Here is a 24,538-nt window from a genome sequence, read left to right as displayed (position 1 = left end):
ATACATATATACGAAAGTGATCCTAAAGAAAGGTCTCATGACGTGTCCCAGTGTTAAATAAATAACTTAAAACTATTCAAATAATAAGTTTGGAAATGGATCGTCTAAGAGGAGAAACATCCTCTAGTGAAAGTTATTTTCTCAAAATCCCTAGATGGGTAAAGCGTCGTAGTGTGCGATTGCAGACATAAACTGTTAAAAGTTACAAACCAAATATAGACGATGAATGGTTTTTGTAAACCAATAGTTAGATATATATAGATATATAAATAAACACAAACTAAGTTAAATGGAGCGAAATGTTTTGGACACTACGAGTAGTGCGTGATTTGTGATTTGAACGCTCAAAATCATTAATATTTTATTACCCAATGTGAGGTAGAGACTCATAAGTTTTAATACATCTAAAAGTTTTTTTTCTTTCCTCTTTGTCCAATTTTTTTTTTAAAAAAGTGAAATAAGTGTCTTATTTGCGTATGTCGCAAATCATAATTTGGCTTTAGCATGCCTAAGATATGATACATGTAATTTTTCTTTTTTTTCTCTTTCCATTTGTCAATATGATTGAATATATAAAAATTTACTAAAATATAACACTATGTACTCTATTAATATATAACTAAGAATTTGTGCTTTTAATATTTTTTTTTCATAATTATTTGTTTTGTCTTTTCTTTTCACTATGAATGTAATAAACTATTTGTACCCTTGTAGCTAGTTGATTTTCCTTTAAACATATATACACTGTCCTGAGTGAGTGAGCGTGTGAATGCATGATAGATTTAATTTAAGTAATTTTAGTGATATCATTTGTCATATTAACATCTGTAATATATGTGTCATGTTTTAATATATGTGTTAAGGTAAATAACCTAGGTCATGAAGGACCGCTACTAATGGTTTAAATCGGCTCTAGGAGTGAAACAAAAATAGCAGGATGAGCCTAAATTCGACATCTTTCTTCCAGGAAGTTGAAATTCTTATTGATACGATACATAAATTTATATTGAGTTTATAAGTTTGATTTTTTTTCTCTTGGCTAATTCATATGTGTGGTCGATCCTAGAGAACAGAGTTCAGATGCTGGATGGTTATCAATCACCGGTTGGAATAACAGTACAAAGAATGATTTCACTTTTCTCATTTCCAGGTCTAGGTCTGGGCAACCCCACGATCGTGGTGCCTGGAGCTAGGTCTGGGTGGTGTGGGGGAGCATGTGTCTATTCCGAATCATCCCAGGATTGATTAGTCGTTGGTAACATTTGGAATGATTCATCTTTCAACGACTTTCCCGACCTTTTGCTATATTTCCGGAATTATCCAGTAATCTGTTTCTTATTAAGGTACCCTATTTCTTTTCTTTCTTCTTTTCCTACCTTCTTCTTTTGCCCTTCTACTTTCTTCTCTTTCTTTTCTATTTCTAAATGAAAGAAAACGGAGTCATGATTGAGAGTAGTCGCTATTGGCACGGTCAATAAGTTGTTTAGATGAGTTTTCTTCGGGAGTCCGATATGGAATAGTTAACAATAACAAGAAAGTGTATTGGAATTTACTCTATTGGAAAATAATCTGGATTTCAATCAGTAGGTGATCTTTCGTAATCGTCCTCGTGAAAGAGAATTAATTTTAGCGACTCCTCTCCAGTACATTGCTTTTGCTTTTTATCTCTTCGTTTACATATATATTTTTTTTTTACGTTTTCTTTCAGAAGGAAAGAGTGAGCAAATATATGTTGAGTATGATTGATTCAAGTATAAATTATGAAGCTTAACCATAAGGGGAGGGCTAAAGTTAGTGTAAAAGTTAAGTGGTTGGAGCTGGTAAAAACGTAGGGGAATAGACCTATGAAGTTGTTAAATAGAATGAAGGAGAATAAGGAAATAAATAGGTTCTTCCTTGGTGGATGGTTTTGATTTTTTTATGAAGAGTTAAGGTAATTTTATTCCATAAAATGTTTCGTCGCCCCGGCAGGAATCAAAATGGCACGGGGATAATTAATAGAGCAATCACTGTTCTAAGTCAGTTAAAGGATATATTTATAATCAAGGTAGAGGGACCAAAGGTTGAGAAAAGTTTTGTTATCATTTTCAGTTCATAGTTGTCTTTTGATATCAGTACTATCAATAGATAGCTGAGGAGTATCTGAGTTAAAATATATAATGGAAGCAAATAGTAAGTAGCACAGGGAAAATGCAAGGAATAATATAAGTCATTTTAAAGGAGATATTTGAGGAATAGAAAAATACTATTAAATAGTGACTTAAGCTTGTCATGCTTATGTTATAAGTTAACTATTTTTTCCCATTGGAAGTAATTGTTATTTTACTATCTTTTGGTTTAAGAGACCATTGCTTACTTTCAGCCATCTAATGAAAGTTCTTGTATTACCTTTGTTGAATAAATACTGAGTGAGGGCAAGCCTCAACAACAATTGGTATAAATCTGTGGTTTGCACCACAAATTTCTGAACACTGACCAAAGAATAGACCTGTGCGATTAATATTGGCGGCTACTTGGTTTAGGCGGCCGGGAGTAGCATCCGCCTTAATACCAAATGCTGGCATAGCTCATGAATGGAGGACGTCTGCGACAGTAACTAGGATGCGAATGTCGATATTAATGGGTAATACAATACGATTATCTACATCTAAAAGACGAAATGAATTAGGATTTATTTCATTGACAGGAACTATGTAAGAGTCGAATTCTGTCAGAGAAAAGTCGGAATATTCGTAACTTCAATATCATTGGTGGCTGATTGTTTTGAGGGTAATAGATGGTTAATGAATTTCATGTAAGAGATATAGTAGTCGAAGTGAAGGCAAGGCAATGAAGATTAGTGTAATAGCAGGTAGGATTGTTCAAATGGTTTCTAAGGTTTGAGCTTCGAGTAGATTACGATTGTTGTATGTATTTGGTAGAAGGGAGGTTAATAAATATCCTACAAACACTGTAGTTATGGTTACAATGAGTATCGTATGGTCGTGGAAGAATACTATTTGTTCTATAACTGGTAATGGTGCATCTTGGAGCCCTAGTTGGTTTCAAATGGCCATTTCTAAGAAAGATGGTATTATCTTATATTTGGGGCTTAGGCCTAATGCACTTATCTGCCATCTTAGAAATTTGTTAGTAGGGGAAGTTCTGCATAACTATGTTCTGCAGGTAGTAGATTTTGGAATCATTCTAGGGATGTTATTTGTTGATCAGAAAAGATTACAGGACAAGCACTGGCAAAGGCTTCTCATATAATAATTACAAGTCCTAGAACGGCGACGAAGGAAAGGAATGAACTGACACTTGACACTATATTTCAGGTAGTGTAGGCGTTCGGGTAATCTGAGTATCGACGAGGTATACCTCTTAGGCCTAGGAAGTGTTGAGAGAAAATGTGATGTTTACCCCTATGAATATTGCTAGGAATTGAATTTTCAGTCATGTAGGATTTTTTGGCGTTCCTCTAAATAAGGGGAATCAGTGGATAATACCGGCTATAATAGCAAATACAGCACCTACGGATAGAACATAATGAAAGTGAGCTACGGCATAGTATCATGAAGCACAATATCTAAGGATGAATTAGCTAGTATGACTCCAGTAAGACCACCCACAATGAACAGGAAAATGAATCCTAGGGTTCATAGGATTGAGGGGGAGTAAGTTATTTGTGCACCATGAAGGGTAGCAATTCATCTGAATACCTTAATTTCCATTGTTACAGCAATAATTACAGTGGCTGCGGTGAAGTAGGCTCGGGTATCAACATCCATACCTGCTACAGTGAACATGTGGTGGGCCCATACAATAAATCCTAGGAATCCAATTGCTAGTATAGCATAGATTATCCCTAATACACAGGTTTCCTTTTTACCACTTTCTCGAGTTACGATATGTGAAATTATACCAAATCCTGGAAGAATTAAAATGTATACCTCACGGTGACCAAAGAATCAAAATAGGTGTTGATATAGAATGGGATCCCCACCCCTGGAAACGTCAAAGAAGGAAGTATTAAGATTTCGGTCTGTTAAAAGTATTGTAATAGCTCCTGCGAGTACTGGAAGGGATAATAAAAGTAGAACAGCAGTGATTACAACAGGTCAGACGAATAGTGGCATCCGTTCCAGGGTTATGCCAGGAGTTCGTGTGTTAATTACAATTGTAATGAAGTTTACTGCATCGACAATTGAAGAAACTCCAGCTAGGTGAAGTGAGAAAATAGACAGGACGACGGAAGCCCCAGCGTGGGCAATGGTGCTAGAAAGGGGATATATACAGTCCATCCAGTTCCTGCACCACTTTCTACAACTCTTCCAGTTAAGAGTAGAGTTAATGAGGATGGAAGTAGTCGGAATCTTGTTATTTAAGCGAGGAAAGGCTATATCAGGTGTCCCTAATATTAATGGGACTAATCAGTTACCAAAGCCACCAATTATAATTGGCATTACTATGAATAAAATTATAATGAAAGCGTGAGCAGTTACAATTACATTATAGATCTGATCATCTCCAATTAAGCTACCTGGTCGATCAAGCTCGACCCGAATGAGAAGACTTAAAGAGGTACCTACTATTCCTGCTCATCCACCAAAGATTAAGTATATTGTACCAATGTCCTTGTGATTTGTGGAAAATAATCATCGTTGCAAATAGGATGGCCGAAGTATTAGGTGGATAGACTGTATGATGTATTAAACCTCCTGTTAGATCTTATAGTCAATTTTATGACGTCCGTCTGCAATTCCGGAGTAGTGTTCAATATACTACGAGCTAAAAGACCGCCTTTTATTTACGGCTTTGAAGGCCATTAGTTTTTTAAACTTAAAGTCTTGTTAGAGAGTGTTGATTGTTAAAGGCAGCATGATTATTCTTCTAAGGGAAAATATAATAAACATTGATCTTATGGATGTTTTTTTAAGTGAGGATGTTCATGTTTGAGCATAATGATTTAAGATAAAGGCTGCATAGGCAATTCGTATATAGTAAAAGAGGGTAATTAGGGTGATTATTACTATTAAGGTTAAAAGAATAAATGATATTTGTTCAGCAGTTTTTATAATAATAATAATTCATTTAGGGAGGAATCCTAAGAATGGAGATAGGCCACCAAGAGATAAAAGACTAGTGAAAATAGCTAGTTTTGTATTCACATTGATTTGAGCAGAGAAGGTTTGATTAACGTGAAATATTTTGTTTATTATGAAAAAGGTAACTGCTATTCCTGAAAGTAGGGCATACAATAGAAAGTAAAGGAATCATGTTATGTCACTTAATATTAAGGCTATCAGTAGCCAGCCCGTGTGATTAATGGATGAGAATGCTATGATTTTACGAAGAGAGGTTTGGTTTAATCTTCCAATTGATCCTACTAGTAAAAATAAAATTAAAGTTAGATAAATCAAGTTGGTTGGTGACAGGCTGTAGGAAAGAAGACTAAGGGGAGCTAGTTTTTGTCAGGTTATTAAAATTATACAACCGGATCAAAGTATAGCCTCTATTACTTCTGGCATTCAGAAGTGAAGGGGTGCTAATCCTATTTTAAATAATAGGGAAATAGAAATTAGATAATATGCGCCTTGCAAGCTTATATAAAGTAAAATAATTGCTATTAGGAGTAGCGAGCTTGCAATGGCTTGAACTAGAAAATATTTTAAAGCAGATTCGGTACGACGTTGACTGTTGGTCTTTGAAATCAGGGGGATAAAAGATAGGAGATTAATTTCAATACCAATTCAAGTACCAAACCATGATGATGAGGTTAAGGAAATGAGAGTACCTAGAATAAGTGTTGTGGAGAATAGTAGGGTTTTAGGATTAGTGAGCATTACAAAAAGAAGAGTAAATCTTCATATGCGGGGTATGAGCCCACTAGCTTATCTTAGTTTATCTTTCTACATCTTGATATACGGTGCACATTGATTTTTGGTGTCAGAGGTAAAAGTTCAATTCTTTTAGACGTAATAAAAGTATAATGAAATACTTGATTTATCCTATCACGATAACCCTTTAATCAGGCATCTTATTTAATTATTATTTTTAGCGATATTAGTAAGTTTTTAAATAAAAGAGATTTTGTTTAATTAATTAAATTTAGAAACATTATATATAAATAATAATTAAAACTTGAAAATCAATGAGATCCTGTTAATTAGCCTGGAACACCGGCTAAAGGTATATTAATATGCTTAACGCATCCAGTAAATGCTAGTTTTTACAGCATATGTGTAGAGAGAGAATATACTTGTATAGGATACAATTTTGTTTGAGGGGTAAAACACAAAATTGTATCCTATAGCAAGGGGGTATTTTTTATATTTAATACTAATTCCTATTGAATTAGGTTAAACACTGATTTATATTAAACTAATTTAACATTACGTTTTAAAGGTAAAGTATTATCCAGGCTTTTCTTCCCTTATACCTGTATATCTAATTGTACATGAAACCTTCGGGGCGAGAAGAATAACCCGCCGTGGCCTTAAGGGCAGTCGGGGGACGGGTGAGATCGCAGTACTTGTTTTTGTTTATTAATTAGGGTTTGACGCAATTAAGGTTTAAGGAGATCCGGCGAAATTCGTGCCAGCTGCCGCGGTGAGACGAGGGAATCCGAGGGAAACCTAATGAATAACGGTTAAGGTGTAGTTCTAATTTATATGGGAGAACGTTGATTTATTATTTTTAGATGGAATTATTATTTAAAGGAGAGAGTTCTATAGTTTGAAGCTACGAAATTATTTATTAGACTAGGATTAGATACCCTATTATTGGTAATGTAAAATAGAATACCTGGGTAATAGTAGTTATGTTCTTGAAACTCAAAGGATTTGACGGTAGCTTAGACTATTCAGAGGAATCTGTCCCGTAATCGACACAATATATTTTACTTGCTGTTGTTTGTACAGTTTGTATACCACCGTAGTTGATGGTATTAGGGAGAAATGTAAATATCTTCAGTGTCTTGATTAGGAGAGACTTCAGGTCAAGGTGCAGCCTATCAGTAAGGGGAGATGGATTACAATAAGATGTTTAATACGAATTTTGATATGAAATTGTTTAAATGAAGGTGGATTTGAATGTAATGGTAAGTTATGTAACTAGAATGAGTATAGCTCTAGGATATGTACACATCGCCCGTCGCTCTCATTTGTTTAGGTGAGATAGGTCGTAACATAGTGGGTGTACCGGAACGTGTGCCTAGTTTGGATTATTACAAAATAGAGCTTGTTAGTTGAGCTATTCATTTACATCGAAGAGGTTTCTGTGCAATTCAGATTATTTTGATTAGTAACATTTGATTTATAATTAGGTGAATCAACCTGAAGCAGTTACTGTATAGGGTATAGAGTTAATTCGTTAAAATGATAGTTAATTAGAACCGTGAAGGGATGTTTAAATAAATGAAAATTATTTTTGGGGAAGAAAACATGCAATGTTGTACCTTTTGTATCAGGGAACATTAAGTGATATAATTATATAATTATTTCCCGAAATGAAAAGAGCTAAGATAGTAGTATGATAATATAAGTGGCGTGTTATTTATTAATTTTGTCTTGGTGGTGAAATGTCTTTCGGTTTCCATTATATCTGGTTGTACAAGAATTTAATTTAATTCAATTGGGGTTAGTTATATGTGGATTTGATGTATATCGTAAATTGTTCGTGAGTAATAGTAAGGGGGATTTGCTCTTTATAGTGGTTTTCAAAGCTAAACCGTTTTCTTATCAGCAGTAAAACTGTCATATGGTTGTTAGCGGCCACGTGCGGTTTGTCAACCGGTTGGATGTTGCCGGTATTACAAAAGCTTAGCCGCTCTCCCTGTCGCCAGGGTAAACAATGAAGTCTCGAACTATCCTTTCTGAGTGTTGCAAACCAATAAGCAGATACATAAAACCAGAGTAACCATTTAAAATAGGGATAAAATACTTACACGTCATTCAACAAGTAATTTTCTTTCCTAATAATAATAATAATAATAATAATAATATGATAGCATTTACGTCCGATGCGTTTCGGGCTACTGTGCATTTTCGGTAATGCTCGGAAAATAGAATAGATCCTGGACCGCCCGTTGGACCGATTTTGTATTTTTACCCGTATGAATCAGGTTTGCCCGATTGAACCGTATGAATAGGGATGACCTGATAATCCCGTGTGTCATTATTGTAAATGATGTGTTGTTTCACTTTATTATCATAACACAAATTGTTCTAATTATCATGTACGAACTCATAACGAGTCTATCGGGTCAAACGGTCCAAACAGGCCAAACACGGGTCAAACGAGTTTATCAGGTCTAAGGATCGAGTAAACCAAACGCAATGGGTATCGGGCGGGTACAGCTTACCCGAAAAGTTTAAGCACTAATTATAGGTTGAAGTCAATACTTAAGAGCTCTAATTGTTTGTATTCACTTTTTTTTTAGTTAACCGACCAACGAACTTGCGGAACCATTTGTCTATAATGAAAATTTAAAACTTTTTTTTTTAAAAAAAGAAATGATTAGAAACCATTCTATTAAGTACCTAAATCCTCACATGTATTAATGTATGCAGGTTAATATCTGAGTAATAAAGCTATCATTATTAATTTCCTGTGTATAGTGTCCTAATTTGTAGTTTGTCCAGTTTTTATACACGTGAAGAATCAGATTAGAAAGAAACTGATCAATTATATATTGACCTGTATAACTATATCTTAAACTTAGAAATAATATACTTACAAGCAGAGCAGATAAACAGACAGAATCTTTATTAAGCCTATTACTAATATTACATATTATTATTAGCAATAATAATAATGATAACTAAATTCCTGGCGCAACAGCCTTTAGAAGGCCTGGACTTATGGCACTCATTTCTGTGGGGTAATGTGTTTAGAAATCTGCACGGACTCGGGCTACTATGATAACCGTAATGGGGTTAGCCATACTGAGAGCTTTATACAGTTCTACCGGAGTTGGTGCGGTAACGTCGAAATCTAGTTACAATGAAGGATTTATGGTAGGGACAAGTAAACCCTTAGATCTTGACCTTCGAGGAAAGAATTGGTTATGTTTTGTCGCGATGTATACTTTTATTGTTTATAATGTAGTTTTGTGTTATTGAAATATGTGGGCTTAGAGGTAGCCATCATTTATAATTTTGTTATAACTTATTTAATTTGTACAATTATATTTTATTACATTTAATTTATTTATTGTACTTATATCTTGAATTATCTTAGATAATTTATAATTGTGTTATTAGTATGCTACATTAGATTAAACAGAGGAATTCGACAAATTTTCCTCCGCCTGTTTATAAAATACATGTCATTTTGTTATAATATAAGGTCTGACCTGCCCAGTGAGGTTTTGAACGACCGCGGTATCTTGACCGTGCGAAGCTAGCATAATCATTAGTCCTTTAATTGTGGACTTGTATGAAATGTTGGACGAGTGGAAGACTGTCTTTGTTTTAAATGTTGAATTTTACTTTTGAGTGAAAAGGCTTAAATATTTTAAGAGGACGATAAGATCCTGTAGATCTTTATATTTGAGTAATAATTTTTATTGTTGATAATTATTATATTTGCTATTTAAATATTACATTGGGCGACGAGAAGATAAATAAAGTCTTTTTTTGTTTATTATGTATTTTTATGATCCTTTAGTAGTGATTATTAGACTAAGTTACCTCAGGGATAACAGGGTGATTTTTTTTGAGAGTTCATATCGACAAGAGACTGCGACCTCGATGTTGGATTAAGATTTTATCTAGGTGCAGAAGCTTAGTGTATAGGTCTGTTCGACCTTTGAAATCTTACATGATCTGAGTTCAGATCGGCGTGAGCCAGATTGGTTTCTATCCCTTAAATTAGAATAGTATTTTAGTACGAAAGGACCAAATACTAGTAATATTTATTGTTTAAGAATAAAAATAATGTGTATTACTTTGGCAGATAAGTGCATTAGTTTTAGGATCTAATAATTATAATGGATTGTTGAATCCAGGTAATAGTGTATTATGATTATCTAATAGGTGTTATTTGATTTTAATTGTTTGTGTTTTAGTTGGTGTTGCGTTTTTAACTTTGCTTGAGCGAAGGGTTTTAGTATATATTCAAATTCGTCGAGGCCCTAATAAGGTGGGAATTTTTGGTTTACCACAGCCTTTTGCATATGCTATTAAGTTATTTACTAAGGAGCAAGTTTTTCTAACTATATCTAATTATTATCCTTACAATCTTGCTCCTGTTTTTAGTTTGTTCCTATCTTTGTTGGTTTCATTGAGAATTCCTTATTTAAGTGTAATGTTGAATTTTTCTTTGGTCTTATCTTTTTTTGTGTGTGTTGTACTAGCATGGGGGTATATACTGTAATAATGGCTGGATGATCATTTAACTCTTCATATTCTCTGTTAGGAGGATTGCGGGCTGTTGCACAGACTATTTCTTATGAAGTTAGTTTAGCTTTGATTTTGTTGACTTTTGTGTTTTTGTCGGAGAGATATAGATTATTGAATTTTGGTTATTTTCAAGAATAATTATGATTTTTGTGGATTACATTCCCCTTAGCTTTGATATGATCTGCTTCCTGTTTAGCAGAGACCAATCGAACTCCTTTTGACTTTGCTGAAGGTGAGTCGGAACTTGTTTCCGGATTTAATATTGAGTATAGAGAAGGAGGAGGATTTGCCCTTATTTTTATGGCTGAGTATGCAAGAATTATATTTATAAGAGTCTTGTTTTCTGTCTTATTTTTAGGACATTATTATTATTTGCAAGGCGGTATTTACCGTACCGTATTTCCTTTGGATTTATTTGAGTACAGGGGATATTACCCCGATTCCGATATGATAAATTAGTATACCTTGCTTGAAAGTGTTTCTTACCTCTTTCTCTCAATTATCTTTTATTCTTAAGAGGCATGAAGCTTCTTTTTATTTCTTTTTATTAAATTGAGGATAAAGTTCTTAGAGTTTTGCTCTGTTGTATGTTTTCAAAACACATGTTTATCTCAGCCAAAGAACTAATTTTTGTTCAGTAAAAAGTCTCAAAGAGAGGATAGGTAAGGAACAAATAGGAAATATGCAAAATAGACAACTGTAAGAATTTGGCCTGTTAGAATATAAGTATCTTGTACAGGGCGTGCACCAATTCAGGTTAGAAGAATTACCGTGCATACCATAATTCAAAATATAATTTGGTTAATAGGATAGAATTGTAAACCTCGTATCTTTCTGCTATGGAAAAATGGTATAATTATTAAGATAATAATTATATTACTAGGCAATTACACCTCCTAATTTATTAGGAATGGAACGGAGGATAGCATATGCAAATAGAAAATATTCCGGTTGAATATGTACAGATGTGACTAGGGGGTTTGCAGGTGTGAAGTTTTCTGGATCCCCTAGTATGTATGGATTTAATAGAGTAAGAAGTATTAAGGCTATTATTATTGTTATGAAGCCGATAGTATCTTTTGTTGAAAAGTAGGGATGGAAGGGGATCTTGTCTTGATTTCTATTAAGACCTAAGGGATTGTTAGAACCTGTATGGTGAAGAAATAGGAGGTGTACTATTGATATAGCTGCAACAATAAAGGGTAAGAGGAAATGAAAAGCGAAGAATCGGTTTAGGGTGGCGTTGTCTACAGCAAATTCTCCTCAAATTCATTGCAACATAATGCATTGCTAGGAATAAGCCGGTGGCGATTTGAATAACTAAACAAAGACCAAGCAGAGAACCAAAATTTCATCAATATGAAATATTAAATGGCGCTGGCAGACCTACTAGTGCATTGTTGGCAATTTTGAATAGGGGGGTTGTAAGCGTATTGGTGTTCACATATGTCTTAGAGGGTTGAAGGGGCCCTTGATATAGCGAGGTAATTTTTACCCCTACGCTTACACATGCAATACTTTCACTATCATCCAAAATTCATTTCAATATGCTGTGCAATTCCAGTAATTACTAGGGCTCGGAAGCTGAAGACCTATAATTGCCAAAACATAAAAAGACCTAAAAATATCTACAAAAATAAATAAATAAAAGGGTAAACTGCTCCTGAACGGGACGTGTTATCATCTGCATGATCTTCAAATACACTCTCAATAATTAGTTAGGTTTCTAGCCTCAGCAAGCCATTATCGCACTTCACATCTCTCAACAACTGGTGTTTCATGGTTGAATGAACTTCCTCTTTCTCCTGAAATCAGCATTGCAACCTTCTGTCTTAAGATAAAAAATTTAAATCTAAATAATTAACAGAATAAGGAGATATCACTAATAAATTTAATTTCGAGAGTACACTAAGTAATACGAAGTACGTCGCACATAATCTTATTATTAACTTCCTAGTAATGATAGGAGACAAGACTTGAAACTTAAGGCTTTTATAAGATTCAAGAGTAGTAGTTAACTCTTGCGAGTGACATTTTTCTGGACTATCTTCTCAAACGTGAATCAGTTTTATCAAAAACGGCTCAGGAGATTCTGCTTATATTTCATAAATAAATATTTAAATCCAATAACCCAAGAATAATGTCTAAAACAAATTCTTATATAATAATATGCAGGAAAGGTAATTTCCTGTTGGGGCTGTTTTCTCTCTCTCTCTCTCTAATACGGCATGTCATTTTATTGATACTTCCTTCAACTTGCAGAAATAACTCTGTTTGGGATTGCAATACATCAAGTTTACGTGAGGTAAAAGGAGTAAATTCTACCCCATGTTGCACGTTTGAACATGCTCATACAAAATAAATTTCCAGTGAAACCTACCAAATAAATTATTCGATTTTATTAAAATATGTGTACAGTTATCTTCTTTACCGCATTCAAACAATCCTCACTTGTTGCGATTGAAAATAGTAGGGTAAACGGGAACAAACACCCTAGTGTAGAGAGACTTTAGGATTTCCATATTTTAAATAATATAATAAGAAAATAATTTTCTGTGAAGACGTTCGCCAAAATTGCTAGATTTTGACATAATAAAGAGTATAGTTTGTTTATAGTTTAACAAACATCCCAATGCATGTAGTTAAAATAGATCAAGGCCCCCATATTCTCCCGTTATTCTGAAAGTTATTTCCGCGATAACTTTCGTGAAAAGTATTCGCTTTTGAACAACGTAGTATATATATTGCATGCGATTTAAATTAGTGAAGAATGGGGATAATCCTAGGTAGGTCATCCTGCTGGCACTTAAAAAAAAAAAAAAAAGCAATATGTGCATTGTAGTATATTATTTCTGATGTCTCAAGTTTGCCACAATTTCCTTGAGTTTAAAATCAATCAAGAATGAAGAAGTTATTCTTTTGAACATGACTTTAAAATACATTTTGTGATGATAAATTATATTTAAAAAAAAAGTCAAAACATCGGAATCACAAATAAGAATACAAAATCATATTCGATATTACGGCACTAAGGGGGGTCGAGCTGGGTGAGCCTCCCTCTCTATGCCACTGCCTCAAAGCACAATCATGGAACTTTAAACTAAAAAAAAAAAACCGTCAGAAGAAAATCGGCGATGCTTATAATAATAATAATAATAATAGTATTAGAAGTAGTAGTATGAAAAATATTTCCTACTGTTTACTAGATTAATATTGGAGTGTAATTTAACATTTTAAAACAATCTTTTATTTTTTTGGGGGGGGGGGATTTCCAGGTGTTGGTGCCTTAAATTTGGATGTATCTTCAGGAGATTATTCAGTGTGTTAGCACATCCTAGGCAAAATACTGCTCGTTAGAACATCCACATGAATTTATAACATGCGATATTGTCATTTATAAAATGTCACGATAAATTATATACTGTCTACTAGTAGGTTGTACTAAGTAGGCTACAACCTCGAGGCGCAATGTCAACTTCCCTTCACACTTTATCCAGGCTTAGGACTGGCAGTGTAATGGTATATAAATTATTACCACTACATTGGCGTACTTAAAAGTTAAAAAATGCAGGGGAAATATACGTCCCTTTGTCATCATTCATTCAGTTTAACGTCCCACATTATGCCGGCTAGGCCAAAGGAGACCGAGTGATTCCTTAAAATAAAATTTTATGTTTTCGAAATCCACTTGAAGCTAGATCAAATGAGCACGTAAGAACGTTATAGTAAGATGGAGAATAGGAATTAATTACCTTTGTGCATAGGGGGCGCGGTGGCTCAGTGGTAGAGCGTTTACCTCCGGTGCTTGGGGTCCCTGGTTCGATCCCAGCTCGCGCCGTGTGAACTATGTGGTGGACAAACACCGTGCTCGTGGGTTTTCTCGGGGTTCTCCCGTTTCCTCCCACTTTCTTCATTCCACCATTTTCACTCATTTCTCATTATCATCGTCTCCTTTAGCCTAACCGGCATAATCGTGGGACGTTAAACTTAAAGATTTCATTTCATTAATTACCTTTGTGCATACCCATACGAAAAGTTCTGGCTACGTCTATAGATGGAAAGCCCTCCCAGCTGGTCTATGTTTAGCACGCGCCCCTTAGGTGGACGAGGCCCTGGGTTCGATTCCCGGCAGGAGATTATTGAATGATAGTGGTTCGGATTCGACATTAAACTGTACGTCGAAGTCTCATATAGCCGCGCTGCGGAAAAAGGAAAAAAAGGCTTGAAAGATGGCTTGAAAATTTTAAACTCAAGGAAATTGTAGCAAATTTGAGGCATCAGAAATAATATACTACAATGCATATATTGCATTTTTTTTTTTTTAAACGAAAGTTACCATTGAAGAGACTTTCAAGTGCCAGCGGGATGACCTACCTAGGATTATCCCCATTCTTCACTAATTTAAATCGCATGCAATATATATACTACGTTGTTCAAAAGCGAATACTTTTCACGACAGTTATCGCGGAAATAACTTTCAGAATATCGGAGAATATGGGGGCCTTGATCTATTTTAACTACATGCATTGGGATGTTTGTTAAACTATAAACAAACTATACTCTTTATTATGTCAAAATCTAGCAATTTTGGCGAACGTCTTCACAGAAAATTATTTTCTTATTATATTATTTAAAATATGGAAATCCTAAAGTCTCGCTACACTAGGGTGTTTGTTCCCGTTTACCCTACTATTTTCAATCGCAACAAGTGAGGATTGTTTGAATGCGGTAAAGAAGATAACTGTACACATATTTTAATAAAATCGAATAATTTATTTGGTAGGTTTCACTGGAAATTTATTTTGTATGAGCATGTTCAAACGTGCAACATGGGGTAGAATTTACTCCTTTTACCTCACGTAAACTTGATGTATTGCAATCCCAAACAGAGTTATTTCTGCAAGTTGAAGGAAGTATCAATAAAATGACATGCCGTATTAGAGAGAGAGAGAGAGAGAAAACAGCCCCAACAGGAAATTACCTTTCCTGCATATTATTATATAAGAATTTGTTTTAGACATTATTCTTGGGTTATTGGATTTAAATATTTATTTATGAAATATAAGCAGAATCTCCTGAGCCGTTTTTGATAAAACTGATTCACGTTTGAGAAGATAGTCCAGAAAAATGTCACTCGCAAGAGTTAACTACTACTCTTGAATCTTATAAAAGCCTTAAGTTTCAAGTCTTGTCTCCTATCATTACTAGGAAGTTAATAATAAGATTATGTGCGACGTACTTCGTATTACTTAGTGTACTCTCGAAATTAAATTTATTAGTGATATCTCCTTATTCTGTTAATTATTTAGATTTAAATTTTTTATCTTAAGACAGAAGGTTGCAATGCTGATTTCAGGAGAAAGAGGAAGTTCATTCAACCATGAAAACACCAGTTGTTGAGAGATGTGAAGTGCGATAATGGCTTGCTGAGGCTAGAAACCTAACTAATTATTGAGAGTGTATTTGAAGATCATGCAGATGATAACATGCCCCGTTCAGGAGCCGTTTACCCATAATAATAATAATAATAATAATAATAATAATAATAATAATAATGTGTTGTAGTAGTATCATTGATAATAATTATATTGTCTATGTAGGATACTTGAAGAGAGTATTTAGAACTACACACAAGATTTGGCTCGTTTTGGCTCGACTGGACTCGAAACAAATTCGAGTCTAGTTGGAGGAAAGTTTTCGAGTCGAGCTGAAAGATGTATGTTTCGAGTCGAGTCGAGTCGAGTTTCAAAGAAAACCCGCTCGTACCCATCCCTAGTGTTTTTCAACTTTGTACCTAATTATTAATAAGTCTCTTCTTTCCTTTTCATAAACTAGAAGGTAAACTACTTTGAATAAATATTCATAATAATTGCAATTATGCATATTTATAACTTAAATTTAACGTGGTGTTTTAGTGATTACACAAATTACAATTATGAGCATACTTTATGGAGATGCTCTTAGACAGTACCCGAGCACCTTTATACGCTAGGGAAAACTGATTTTTCAAGTCTTTTGTAAAAAAAATACTGTGAACTGAGAAATCATAACCTTTTCCATATTGTAGTATTTCTCTGCGAATAGAAGTTTGTTTTGGAATGCTTTAAGAAATTAACACTCGCAAGAATACTCTCTTAGTACAAGTATATTTTAGGCACACACTAATTTCCCCCCACCTCGAAGTGCTTCAATTTCCTCATTGACAAACACTTTACCATTTCATATCGTAAAGGTCAGATCCACCTTTATTGTAATAGAGTGGTGCTTGGGCGATTGACTGTAGAAATTCAAACTCCGATTAGTGACAATTTCACAGTCTTGTTTTGTTACAAGTGTAAACTCTTTAGTCAGTAGAAGAGGCCGTGGATTATGTGTAAGAGTTGATGACGAGATTTTGGTGAGTCAGAGTAGGTCACAGTGGATGAGAGTGGTTGATGGTGGGTGGTGGGTCGTGAGTCAAGTTTTTATTGACCCACGCCAACTCGATGGTAGCACCAGTAGTAGTAGGAGTAGGACGAGGAGGTGGGAAAGTGTTATGAACGATTAAAAAAATTAAAAAGAGCTTTCCTTGGACCGGGTTTGAACCCACGTCAAAAGCGACTTTCGTTACCAGCCTAAAGCGCTAGCGCGCACGACCACTAGAACGGACAGTAATAACCGTCTGATTTCTGTTCTATACCTAGGTATAGACTACGTGGCAAAATACGGATAACGCCAACCAGGGTGAAAAAAAATCATGATTTTTTTTAAAAATCATTTTTCATGATTTTGATTTAAATCGATTTTTTTTGATTTAAATCAAATCTTTCTCCTCGCATAATACAAGTCGCGAACTGAAGAAAAAGCATTACGAATTAGTATTAAATGCCAATTATGCCATTTAAGTAAAAAATATTGGGGTTGAATTTTGAATTAATCCCCAATCGTTAACCTATTTCAACCCCAAACAATGTTTGTTAACAATTTTAAATTATGGCTTTTTTTGGTGAATTATAGACTTTCAGTCAAGCATCATCCCTATTTATCCTAGGATCATGGTTCATCCCTCATTTTCTTCAGAATAGAACAGTCTTTAAAAGGGTAACATTCACATTTTCCCTATCATGTCTCTGAAGCGGGAAATTTTGAGAGAAATCGGGATTTTTCTGACTTTTTAAAAAAATTTGACCCCTCTGGACTTCCCTGTGTTAACGCACAATTCTCAAAATCAACTGGGAAATACTAAGACTACTAAATATATGTACAAAATTTCAAGCTTCTATCTTGAATAGTAAGGGCGGGAAAATAATTTAACAATAAGCTAAGAACACCCCCACAATACCCCAGATGACCCGGATGTAATATAAAAATTTCCTCAGTCATCCCTATTTATCCTAGAATCATGATTTATACATTATTCTCTTCAGAATAAAACAGAGTTTCAAACGGTACCATTCAAATATCTCCATCGTGTAGGCTATCTGGGGCTGGAAAATCACGAAAAAAGGGATTTTCTGTTAAGAAATATATATATATATATATATATATATATATATATATATATATATATATATATATATATATATATATATATATATATTTTTTACCCCTCTGTGCCGCCTCTGTTTAAAGGCAAAGATCTAAAACAAATCTGAAAAATAGTAAGGGGTGCAGTGTCCAAAATTTCAAACTTCTAGATGCAAAAATAATATCCCCAAATACTTAGATTCCCGTATAAAATAGGATCTCAGGTAACAGTTTCCTGAGACATCTCTATTTATCCTAAGATCATGGTTCGTACATCGTTCTCTTCAGAATAGATCAGCTTTTCAGATGGTACCATTCATATGTCTCCATCTTAGGCGGGAAAATCGCGAAGAAAGATATTTTTTGTTAAAAAATATTCTTTTTTTACATTTTAGCCCCTCTGGACCCCCCTGATTTTACGCAGAGATCTGAAATCATCTGAAAAATACTAAGGGTTCACTGAACATGTGTGCAGAATTTCAGTCTTCTGAATGCAAAACGTAGGCCCGCCGAAAAATAATAAAAATAGGCACAACAAAAAATATTTTTTTAAAAAATTTATGACGTCATCACATCCTATGTCTCGACGCACAGAGGCGTGAAAGCATATATAACGTGCTCTACAATGCCTTCAGTCCTGAAAAAACGAAGTAAAAAAGCTTTATTGGTACTTTTTTAATCGAATAATGAAAATTACCCTATCACCTAAAAATAGGTGATATAATTTAAAAGGTTAAGCGTTAAGGAAAAAGTACAGAACCGCTTATCAAAGTGACACTTTTTTTCGACAAAAGTTACTGATATTTGGCAGGGACATATTTTTAAGGAAATTGTAACTAGCTTACGGCACGAAATACATAAATTTTGCCTAAAGTTATATAATCTTAAAAAAATCGAAGGGGATAGGACACTTCTAAAATGCCCTATTATGTGGGAGCAAATACTTCGTCTTAAATGTCGGTGGTGATTTCCCCGTTGGAATAGTTAACGATTTACGATATAAACCCTATGTTACGAAAAGAAGAAAGCAGGATTGCTCCGTTACCTGCTCAAAACGGGATTTTCCCTAATCATCCTCTGCATGACACTAGTTTTTATACTATGCTGTACGAGGGTCACTACGAAAGTTTTGAGATGTGAAATAACTTACATACTTACAATCAATTCAACATTTACATTTTCTCAAAGTATTCACCATTACACTGTACACACTTTTGCATCTTCGAAAAACACTTTTGGAAGCAGTGTTGCCAGTCTTTTTCTTCAAGTGTTGAAAAATCATTTTCGTAAGCCACTACAGATTTTTCAGGGCTGCAAAATCTCTTCCCACGCATGCGATCTTTGATCCTGGGGAACAGAAAAAATCACACGGGGCCAGGTCAGGGCTATACGGCGGATGAGTCATAAGTTTGACCTCCGTAGATTCTAAAAACTGAATTGTGATGTTGGCCGTGTGTGCGAACGCGTTGTCATGATGAAGCAGGATCCCACGCAATCCAGTTCTTAGACGCCGTTCCCGAAGTTTCTGGAACACTTTTGTTTTGTGTACCACTGAGCAGTAACAGTCCTTTGTTCTTCAAGTGGAACAGTTGCAACATGGCCAGATTTGGAGAAGAAAGTTGCGACCATCTTCTTCCCCACACTTCGCGGTCGCTTCACTTTCGTGGGTGGATTTTAGTCTGGAAAGATTCAAACTGTAGACTGGCGTTTATTTTCAGGGTCAAATTGATAGATTTAAGTCTCATCATCAGTAACAATGTCACAGACGCGTCGAGAATTGCCTCCATCAAATCTTGCAAGCATTTCTTCACACCATTCCACACGCATGCGCTTCTTCTGTTCAGTCAAAGTGTGAGGCACCCAACGAGATGAAACCTACCTGAGCCGAAGATGATCATGAAAAATTTTTGTTACTGCGATCTAATGTTCACTGTAGATTCAATGTTCTTGAAAGTTGTTCGAGGATTTTCTGAATTATTTGTTCCACAGCGGCAATGTTTTCATCTGACACAGCTGTTGCCGGACGTCCAGCTCTCTCTTCATCTTTAAACGATATCCAGCCCTTCTGAATTCACCAAACCACCGAAAAATTGTAGCACGGCAAGGAGCGAGGTCCCCAAATGCCCCCTGCAAACGGTCAAGGCTTTGTGTCTCGTTCAAACCACTTTTGAAATCGTAAAGGATCATTGCCCGAAAATGTTCCCTTTCGAGCTCCATTCTAGACTGCCGAATACTGCTCACATCAACAAACAAGTGAAGGCGATACGGCCACGCCGATAAGCGAGGCGAGTTGAAACTTGCTTCGCTTCTTCGCCCTGGATACCACTACCGAACGCAATTGTTGGAATTCAAATACTGTGCCACAACAATGCGTATCTCAAAACTTTTGTAGTGACCCTCATACATACTGTACATTTGAGTCTCATTGTATTATGATTATCATCTTCCATAATCGAAATAACAGAACAGAAACGGGATTTTACTTATTTTCACTTTAAATAATTTCGGAATTTGATTTAAATCAACGATTTTTATTTAAAAAATCAAGTGATTTAAATCTGACTGATTTAAATCAATCCACCCTGACACCAACCAATCAGAACCGTGTATTTAATTACTACTTCCGGGAGTACTCTTCCGAGCTAGATCTCAACAACCTAGTCCAAGCTAGGGGTTCACTATGTTAATAAAATTCATTTCAAAGGGTTCAACCATTTTTCGTTATGATAGACAACGGATTTTTCATTTATATACTCTGTAGATATAGATTAATAGTATTGTTACTGTTTTGTTATTTTATTTATTTAATTTATTTATTGATATAAAAAATAGGTGTTATGTTTATGTTTAAAAATACCTAGCATTTTCTATGTTATCAAGAGTCAAGTAGCAAATTTTGTGTGTAATCAGTGGCGGATCTAGGCCAGGTCCGGGGAGCCTAGGCCCCCCAGTTTTTAGTGGCAAAATAATTTAAGCTATTATTTATATAAAGTTTATAAATGCCTATCATAGTCTAGGTACTGGCTGCCCCCCTTCAGTTTTTACCTTCTACATCCGCCACTCTGCGTAATATGTATATTACACTGAATTTAATGTGTCGAGTTAGTAGTAAATTAGTAGTAAAAGCATGAATACTAAACACTGTTCAGTTTCAGTTCTCAAGACATTTTCTTTCAACTTACAAAGCACTTGCACGTGACTTTTGCATGTATAGATTTAACTTTTTCCCATACTTTTCTTAACGTCCAAGTCCTTTAGGGTAAAGGATACGGATGGTTAATGAAAGTAAATTCTAGTTAAAGTAAACTTGTAATAAATTATTAACGGGAATCGAACACGAGACTACAAGATCCAAAAACGCACGGACTGGCCACTACACAAGCAGAAACCATATAAGTTTTACTAACAGCATCATACAAATTCACCGTCGGTACAATTTCGTTTTGTCGTCACCAGGTCTGTTCCGGTCATACCGGGACACGAGTGTGATTGCTTACAGGTCACGAAATTCGTAACCAGTTTCATCACTGCTTCCAAATACCAGTATAATAATAGGGTCTGTTCTAACACTAACGGGTAAAAACTGACTGGTCAGATACTTTTTTCTAGAAACGGAGTTCGATTCTATGGTTTCGGATCCCACGTTAAGCTGTAAGTCCATGTCTCATATAACCTCGCTGTTGAATGGGACGCTAAAATCAAAGCAACTACTACAACTAATAACAGACATTCTAGAAAGAGCTCTGCAGACCATTTTCTTCATAATAAATATTTTTTTCGTTTCAAACAGGACAAACATAAATGAATAACAACAAGCATTGTTAAAATTTCCGAAGTATTCAGAAACCTAAGAAAAAAGAAAGAAACAAAAACGATTTGATGTATGAACTTCTACCAAACATAAGTTCTAGCAAGCAAAGTAGGCTATTTTTAGCATTATTCAAGTTGATCAGTTGCTATATTTGTTAATAAAAAGTTGATGTTACATGTTCTCCCTGAAATATACGCAAAGGAGAAAATATATTTGATCAAAAATCCGGCTTTAGATTGGTTGATTTATATAAAAAGATCGCGAAGCACGAATTCTTTCAATGAGTGAGTTTGTAACGACAATATTATAACCATGGGATTCAAACTTGTGTTGCGTTATTCAAGGTTTAAAGTTCTTAACATACTTCAGATTTTATCGAGAATCAAATTCAAGGTGTATATTTAAAGGTGAAGTGTCCCTATCTGTTCAAGAAACTTGTATTTCAGCATCTACTGGCAATATTTTCGCTAACTTCAAATACCCTGCATTTCATTGCAGTTTATTTTATTACAAACCATTGCTTAGTTCTATTATAAAATTGTTCATAATATTTGTCATATTATTTTCGACATTTTTAAGTATAAGTATCTTTATATAACACAGTTCTATACCTAGCACTACATTTTCGACAACGACAAACACATTCAATGTTACCAGAACACAGAACAGGAACTATAAATTTTTAAAAAAGAAAGAAGTCCGTCTAAGTTCAATATCTTAGGCAAATTTTTTTCGGAATTAGTGATAAAAAATTGAAATAAGAATATCATGCCATCGAAGAAATATATAATGAAATGTAATGCCATAGTGACAGTTTGAACAATAATCTCTGTTTTGTTAAGGACTAAAAGATGAGAATTTTATATATAAACCAAAAAATAAAATTAGTGATATTTAGTTCCAGAAATAGGGATGATGGAAGTCAATGTGCTGATCACACACAAAACAGCTGAAATCCATTTCCTTGACCATAGCTAATTATTGATTACAATTGAAGAGAATTCAATTTATTTTTCAGCTGTAAACTTATTCATAGTTTTTATTAACAGTCAAACTAGAACAGTTTTACGCTTGTAAAATTCTACTTCATTTTTTCGCTTGACAAGAAATAAATAAATACTTGCAGAATATCGAATCACACCTTAAGCTGTAACCATATGTTTCTTTCTACTGGAGTCCTACCTGATCAATGAAAAAATAAAAATAAGTAGGGGGACAAAGATTCGAACACGGGTCGCGGAATGGGAATTCTGCACGGAGCTAATGAGCTACAGAATAAGATACACAAGACATCTACGCTATAAATATATGGCAATAACCGTAAGCGTCACGTTCTGAAAGAACTTTTTTTCTTTTATTAAGTTTTACGATATTCCTATAGTATCTTTTGTGAACTGCAAAGAGATAGACCATGCAGTTATCGATTTGGTTAGGGATTGAGCTTTAAAAACTTTCAAAACATTTAATTAAATCGCGATGTGGTAGCATGGAATGTGTACCGATTTCATTCTCATAGTAAGGGGCACAACATAGTATCCCGCGGAAAACATGCATTTTCTTATGTGACAGAGAATACATCACCTGGTAGCAGGGGCGTGGCCAGGATTTGATTTCAGGGGGCCGCTGGCTAAACGTTCATTTGGGGGGGTGTCCGGGTGTCCACCCCGGGAAAAAGTTTGAATAAAACCGCAATCTTAGGCTTTATTAACAACTTTTACAAATGTCGGGGTTTCCAGACCTTCTGGCTACGCCACTGTTTGGTAGCATCCATTGTTCCTGATCATAATCAGTCTGTTCACTTCCACGTTCAGCCATAATTTTATTCTTCCAAGCCAAAAAGAATGCATTCGTTCTACGCATTTGGCGCTCTTAAAAGTAAAATTATGGTATAATTAAACGTGTGGTTTTGAAATTTGAACGTAAATTTATGTCCCCTAATCCCCAAAACAAATCTTATGGACGCAATCTGCTCCCTAAGCCCCGCGTGTGTACTTCCCCCTGTTCCAAATAGAAAATTTAGTTTGGGTATTTTCTACAAAACTATTCGCGAGATATAGAATTTCATACTCAGTACTTCTGTTTACTTGGTACGGGAATTCATAGAATTGGAAGTAACTGTTTTGTGTAAGTATAATTATGCAGAACAGCTATGAATAAATGTTTTGTGTTGCTAAAAATGTATGAAAATTGTTAGGAAATTTTCTAGAGAGGGTGGAAAATATTCTTCCCAGGCTGGGACAACAGTAATTAAGTTAGTGCCAGGGAAAGAAAAACTAGAGACGGACATTTCCCTAGCTTCCCCCCTACAAATAAATCGCTGGTCGTAACGAACGTTTTGTTCCTGATGTATGACTGGCTATCGTTCTGTGTGGCTCCGTGGATTAGTGAGCAAAGGCGTGGCTTGGTAGTCATGAGGTTTATGGATAGAATCCGGTCGAGGCAAGTGGAATTTTTTTTTCATTGTTGTTTTCCCATATCTTAAGATGTTTCTCTCCCTCCGTAATCATCTGATGGCCACAACTGAGTTCTCCGCTTGAATTCAACAATTGGCAGTGGGATGCTCTCAGGTTCGGGTGAGCTTTTACATGTCTACTTACAAAATGAAAATTTGCGACAAAATATGGATGCTATCCGATCATTTTGTGTCTAATTCTAAATTTGCACATGTGAGTTTATTTCTCCTTCATCATATTTGCATCTCTCGTTCTCATATGTCGTCAGCTATGACATAAGATGACTTGGGAGCAAAACTTCAAATCATAAAAGCGCTATACTAATGTGCTAACCCTCGCTAACCATTTAATTAAAAGTATATGTTTTCATACTGAAGGAGGGG

The 24,538-nt window shown here is 35.0% G+C and overlaps 1 protein-coding gene and 1 pseudogene across 4 annotated transcripts in view; one reads left to right on the top strand and one right to left on the bottom strand.

The window, feature by feature from the left end:
* Positions 1-24,538, bottom strand: part of LOC145686342 (uncharacterized) — a 211,315-nt gene that overhangs the window by 108,685 nt on the left and 78,092 nt on the right. The gene's annotated exons all lie outside the window — the stretch shown is intronic.
* On the top strand, positions 6,427-7,205 carry LOC145686833 (small subunit ribosomal RNA; annotated as a pseudogene).

Source organism: Thermobia domestica, chromosome 5 (genome assembly GCF_964235325.1).
Source record: "Thermobia domestica chromosome 5, izTheDome1.hap1.1, whole genome shotgun sequence".
Taxonomy (NCBI): Eukaryota; Metazoa; Arthropoda; class Insecta; order Zygentoma; family Lepismatidae; genus Thermobia; species Thermobia domestica.
Note: the sequence above shows the minus strand (reverse complement) of the source record. Positions and strands in the feature narration are given on the sequence as shown.